The sequence below is a fragment of the Marmota marmota genome, unplaced genomic scaffold (assembly GCF_001458135.2).
Source record: "Marmota marmota marmota unplaced genomic scaffold, marMar, whole genome shotgun sequence".
NCBI classification, from domain to species: Eukaryota; Metazoa; Chordata; class Mammalia; order Rodentia; family Sciuridae; genus Marmota; species Marmota marmota.
Window position 1 is genome coordinate 1,758,836 of NW_025999898.1, and position 6,505 is coordinate 1,765,340.

Sequence of the window (6,505 nt, forward strand, 5' to 3'; positions counted from 1 at the left end):
TCCCAGCACTGCTCCCCAAGGCCTTCGCTCTCGCCCCCCCCCACCCCGCTCGGGCTGTCTCTCTTCAGCCGCCGTAACTGCGGCCCGGCCCTCCGCCCCTCCTTCCGCCCCCTCCCCCTTTATAACTCCCTCCACGCGCCCGGGCCCAGCACCGCCTTCATCGCCGCGCGACCGGATATGAGGTGGCTGCTGAGGTGCCGGGCCGAAAAATGAAACATTTCAGCACCCTCCCCCGGAGCTGGTCTATGCGCGAGCCTGGAGGCAGGGAGGCAGCTGCTGGAAGGAGACGGCGACTGCGGTAGGACGAAGACAGAGGCAGAGGTAGTGGAAGCTGGCCCCCTTGCGCGCAGGCGGTCGCGTTGGGCAGTCCCTAAGAGGGAGCTTCGTTCCCACGCGTGATGTGGAGGCGGAGCGGGCGGCCCGAGACCCTGGGCTACCGTGCTCTGCTGGGAAGGTGGTGGCGAGGTGTGCTTGGGTCTGCAGCTTGACTTACTGCTGGGGTTTCAGTAGTGGGAACCCGAGTTAGGGAAATTCCGCCGGTTTTTGTTTTTTTTTTTTTTAATTAGCCGTATGATCTTGAGTTTCGCTCTTCTTTCTAAAGTGGTCCCTATCAATATTAGGAATAGGCAAGAATACGGTTTCCTGCATTTATAAGCCAACTTATACCTTTGATGCAGGTACAGGCAACTCACAAATTGGTTGACATGTTATTTCCCGCCCATAATCTGATTCTTTCCTTAACCTATCCGGGAAGGGGAAATGAGATGGCGAATGTCAAGCGCTTAGCTCATAGTGCAGAAACTCGAGCTGACAAGTAGGCACAGAAATTCAAGTATGTGAGCAGTGGGAAGAACTGTTGCGCTGAGAAGGAGGTTACCTGTGAGCCTTGCCTGCCAGAATATCGCAAGCCACTGTTTTTGCCCGTTGAACTGCCCAGAATTGGTGTGAAATACATGGGCATGGAGGAAACATAGTTTTCTTTAATTTAAAGGCCAGCGAAGCCTACTTTTTCAAGAGGTCTACTTTATTTGAACATTGTTTACTTCGTTAGTGAAATGAGGGACTTCGGCAGTGAGAGGTCACTAAGTTTCCTGTGTGCTTTGGCAACGGACAAAACGATAACGTTTTTCTTTTCGTCGGTAAAACTGAATAAAACCCGTGTTTTAAAATTTTATTTAACTATTTTTTTTCTATGCAGGCAAGAGGCAGAAAAGCAATGTTTGCAATTCTGGCTTGATTTTTTGAATCCCCCTTCAGGCTGTGGAGAGTTAACCAAAACTAAGGATAAATTGTCTTTTCTTACCCGAAAACTGCAAAGATGACCACTCACAGGGCAGTTGTCAAATATGCCAAGGTGGACAAAAATCCTTCTACAACCTCCACAAAGCTTCTAGGTCTTTTTGTGGGGAGAAAACAAAAATTTTTCGGGTTTTGTTTTGGTGGAGTCTATATAGACACACTGTAAATGAACAGTTGTTTTTGTTTTTTGTGGTATGGGGATTGAACCTAGGGCCTTGTACATTCTAGGCAAGTGCTTTATCATTGAGCTACATCCCCCAGCCCCTCAGAGGTGATTTTTTAATTTTAAAAATCTGAGTTCCAACTGGGTGTGATGGCTCAAAGCCTGTAATCCCAGTGGTTTGGGAGAAGGCTGAGGCAGGGGAGGATCATAAATTCAAAGCCAGCCTCAGCAACTTAGTGAGACCCTATCTCTAAGATTAATAAGGGCTAGGGAGTAGCTCAGTGATTAACCACCTTAAGGTTCTATCTTTGATATTAAATCAAAAAAATTCTGCTGAGTGCTGTGTGGACTCCTGTAATCTCACCTGGGAGGCCCTGTTTCTGTCTCAAAAAGAACTGGAAATGTAGTTAAGTGGTAAAGCGCTCCTGGGTTCAATCCCAAGTACATAAAATAAAAACCAATGTAGTGCAGTGGTCTGTAACCCCATCAACTGAGAAAGCTGAGGCAGGAGGATCTTGGGATATAGGCCAGCTTTAGCAATACCTTGTCTTGAAATAAAAAATGGCTGGAAATGTAGCTCAATGGTGGAGCACCTGAGTTCAATTCCTAGTATTGCAAAATAAATAATAATAATAAAATTTAAAAAACAAGGTGGCTGGGCTGGGGGTATAGCTTAGTAGAAGAGCACTTGCCTCCATGTATAAGGCCCTGGGTTCCATATCCAACATCACCAAACAAACAAAACAAAAACGATACCAAAAACCAAGCTTCCCTTGGAATTTGGATTTTTAAAGTTGGGAGAAATAGGACTAATAACTTTGTCATTATGGTGTATAGGGGATGCCCAGCCTGATCTGACAGGGGATCCAAGCCAAGTCAAAAGGGCTGTTCTTGAAGCTATCAAGTCCTGATTCTGCCACTTGACATTTCACCACCCTAGATATCAGTCTCCTCATTTGTAGGAAAAGGACAGTAGGATTTATTTTTCAGGCTTGTAGAAGGAATTAGGGCTAAAATTTTAAACTGAGGGCTGGGAATATACTTCATTGGTAGAGCAAGGCCCCGGGTCTGATTCTCATCACCACAAAAAGACCAAAACTGATCTGGTTACCTCTTGCTGTGTAACAAACCACCCCAAAACTCAGAGGCTTAAACCAGTATTTATTTTGCTTCCAAATCTGTAAATTGGGTTAGTACCAGCTTGGATGCATTTGACATCAGCTGGGGTAGCTTAAAGGCTGTGGGGTAGGATCACTTATGTTTGATAGTTGAAAGTACCTGTCAGCTGGGACCTCTGGAGCTTTATCGGGAACACTTAAACGTGGCCTCTTTTTTTTTTTTTTTTTTTTTGTACCAGGGATTGAACTCAGGGGCACTCGACCACTGAGCCACATTCACAGCCATATTTTGTATTTTATTTAGAGACAGAGTCTCACTGAGTTGCTTAATGCCTCGCTTTTTACTGAGGCTGACTTTGAACTTGCGATCCTCCTGCCTCAGCCTCCCAAATCACTGGGATTACAAGAGTGTGCCATTGCAGCTGGCACACGTGGCCTCTTGATGTATCTAAGATTTGGATTCTAAGGAATAGAATAAAATAAAAAGGGGTGTTGTATTACTTGCAGGTGCTGCATTGCTTTTTAAAAAAATTTTCTCTCTTATGGTGCTAGGGATCCACTTGAGGGCCTCATGCATACTAGGCAAGAATTCTACTACTGAGCAACACCCCCAGCCCTGAATTGCCTTTTTCTAACTTAGGTTTAAAGTCACACAGGGTTAGTTCTGCCATATGCCCATTCTGTTCCTTAGGAGTGACTAAGGCTGGCTTGGATTAAAAGGAAAGAGATTTCCACTCTTTTATATGGGAAGAATGTTAAAAGAACTTGTGAGGAAGTCTTAAAACTCTAAGCCATACAGTCACTGCTCAAGGCATTGTAGCTGTAAATTCTGGTCTGAAACTAATTTCTTGAAGCCCCTGATCTGTTCTAGTTAGGACCTACCTCATCCACTAGACCCTTCTTTATTGTCTTATAGAACTTTGGCCTTAACTCACTTATCTTTCAAAGTCTCATCTTTGTCCTCATAAAAGGAGAAGACAATAACTATGCAGGAATAAGAGTACTAATTTACTAAGGAAGTGTACCCATAAACTTCTGTGCCATGCAAAAGCTAGATGCTTGCTAATCTTTGTTTCATTGTAGCTTTTGCTTATTAGTCTTTGGAAGAATGATAACTTGTAATTATTAAGTGCCATCTTTTGCAAGTAATACAACACCCCTTTTTATTTTTTGAGACAGGGTCTCACTAAATTGCTGAGGGCCTCACTGAGTTACAGAGGCTGGTCCTGAACTTGTGATCCTCTTGTCTCAGCCTTATGAGTCACTGCGATTGCAAATGTGCACCAATGTGCCGGGCTACTTATATGCATTTTCAAATATTAGTATGGGAAATCTCTTTGAAAGAGTAAGTAAAACATGATTTATTCTAGATCTTTATGAAATATAAGAATTTAGGGTCAAATTATTGGTTCAAAGTTTGACATAGGGACCTCAAATGTTGTGAGTTGAGGAAATTGGCAGTTGTAGAACAGTAGAGGAGGAAAATATTAGAAACTTAGAAATTATGAGTATCTGTGAAGAGTTTTCTAGATCATCAACTTTAGTAGAAGTCTCAAAAGATTGAAATTATGCTTTTCAAAATGTGCTTATTCCTACTCAATTTTTCTTTATAAAAAGGATTTGAAAAGTTTCACAGCTATAGAAGCATCTCCTCGGATTAAAGATGAGAAAGAAATTAGTAAGGGATTTTTCACTGGACCATTACTAGCAGAATTTAGACACCTTTTGGGACTTGGTGTATATATGAGGTGCAGGGGCGTATGCAAGCACTCTACCACTGAGCTACCTACCCAGCCTAACATCTTAATTTTTTTAGTACTGAGGATTAAACCCAGGGGTACTTAACTGCTGAGCCATAACCCCAGCCCTTCTGAAAAAAATTCTGAAACACTCTTGCTAAGTTGCTTAGGGCCTTGATAAATTGCGAAGTCTGACCTCCAATTGCAATCCTGCCTCAAGCCTCCGAATCGCTGGGACTACAGATGTGTGCCACCCAGCCCGGCTTTCCATTTGTAAAAGAAGGGTTATAAGAAGAGATCAGCTTTTTTTTTTTAAAGCCTGAAATCATTCCAATTCTCGGGCTGCAAGGACTCTTGCCCGCTAAATCCTGGTTGCTACAACCGTCCTACTCTACGGGTTCCAGCTTGCACTCCTGGGAATTCAGGAAAACCAAGAGCCTGGAGGTAGGGGAAAGAGGACTTTCCAACGCAATAGCCTACTGACCCAAACCTCCACTCCGTTAAGAGGGGTATATAAGAATCGGCTTAGAGAGAAGCACGTTTCCAAAGAACACAGACATACATAGGGCTGCGCAGATAGCACGACTGGAGTGTCTTGGCAGCTGTTAGGGAGGCGTGTCAACGTCTGACTGAGGCTGCGCGAACTCCAGCATCCGGGCGGGTTTTCAGCGCGTGCGCTGCGGTAGCTGTGGAAACTCGGGTGGGGCCGGCGTTAGGTTAGCGTTCAGAAGCGCGCGAAGCGCAAAGAATGGCGTGGGCTAAGCGGGCCTAGGGAGCCCAGGAATTCGCCCGCTGTTGCCGTGACTTCTAAGCGCCAGGCCCGAGAACTCAGGTACGTGGTCAGCTTTTTTAGTGGCTTGGCCTCCGCCCTTGAGCTCTGCCAGGAAGCAAGTGCCTCTGAGTTGCGCCCTGTTAGACCCTGTTGGAGTCTTTGCTTCCTCCTCTTCTTGAAGTGTCCATGATGCTGCCTGTGCACCGGCTTTGGTTTGTGAGAAGAGCAAAAACCTTCCTCTGTGCTGGGCTTGCGCGGATTCTGGCAATTGTTTGTTGTGTTGTTGCTGACTCTGAGGGCCCCTTGTCTTTCCACCGGGCTGGTTCCGGAGCCCATGGGAGGTTCCTTAGCTTGCAGGAATCTGAAGGCGGGGGTGCTGGTGTACATAGACTTCGGGGACCCTCTCTGAACCCCATGGGGCTAACGTGCCATCCAAACCATAATTCCATTCCCACCGTGAGAGGTGGGTGCTTGGTTTTTATTTTTTTCCGGAGGCCGTTCAGATGTCTTGAAAACGTCCGTGTTGATGTGTATTTATTAAATGATGGTGTTAGGCACTGCAGTACCAATACTAGCTAGCTTCATCACTCCTTAGCTAATGATGTTGGGCCCTCCATCTCTGAAATGAAGATGGCAATCGCCTATCAAGGTAGTTGTATTAAAGTGTGTAATTTATGAAAAGTACTTAGTACAATGCCTGGCGCAGAGTGCCTTCTCCATAAATGCTATCTTGATTCTAGTCTGTGCTTTTTGAAAGTATGTGCCATAAAAGTATGAGACTTGGGGTTAGGGAAGGCTTTTGGAAGTACTGGAAATTTATTCTGGGCTGAAGATCTATATTTCCTCATTTTTCTCAGTAGGATCATTCCTTTCTCAATTATTTGAAACTGCAAAATACTGTAGACACTTAAAAGATGTTTTTACATTTTTTCCAAATTAACATACGGTTTTAAAAATTAATATTGAAGTTCATAATAAAACAGAGCACCATGTGCCATTCTTCTGTATAGGAGCAAATTAGTATAGTGATGTTTCTCCATTTGTTAATTTTACACTTTTTGTTGACAGTTGTCCATAGGAAATAAGTACTTAGTTCACAGTTGTCTTTCTCTCATCTCGGTAATTATTGTCAAAGTAATAACATTTGCATTATGTAACAAATATTCGCGGCTGAATCAAGTAGGGTACTATATCTCTTCCTTTCTTTTTTATTTATTTTTTTAGTTGTCAGTGGGCCTTTATTTTATTATATGCTTGCTGAGACTTGAACCCAGTGCCTCACACATGCTAGGCAAGTGCTCTACCACTGAACTTCAACTTCAACTCCAGCTCTCGCTTCCATTCTTGCACATCCCATCATTCCCCCCCCCACCACCATCACTCATCAGATCACATATTTCCCTGCACATCTAAT

At 44.1% G+C, this 6,505-nt stretch overlaps 1 protein-coding gene across 5 annotated transcripts in view; it reads left to right on the forward strand.

The window, feature by feature from the left end:
• The first annotated feature begins 5,013 nt into the window (after positions 1 to 5,013).
• The window catches only part of Sfi1 (SFI1 centrin binding protein), a 77,527-nt gene continuing 76,035 nt past the window's right edge, over positions 5,014 to 6,505 (forward strand). For all 5 annotated transcript variants that reach the window (XR_007345671.1, XM_015504892.2, XM_015504895.2 and 2 more), the window contains exon 1: positions 5,014 to 5,151. The gene's annotated coding sequence lies outside the window, so the exon portion shown is untranslated. The remainder of the gene's footprint in view (positions 5,152 to 6,505) is intronic.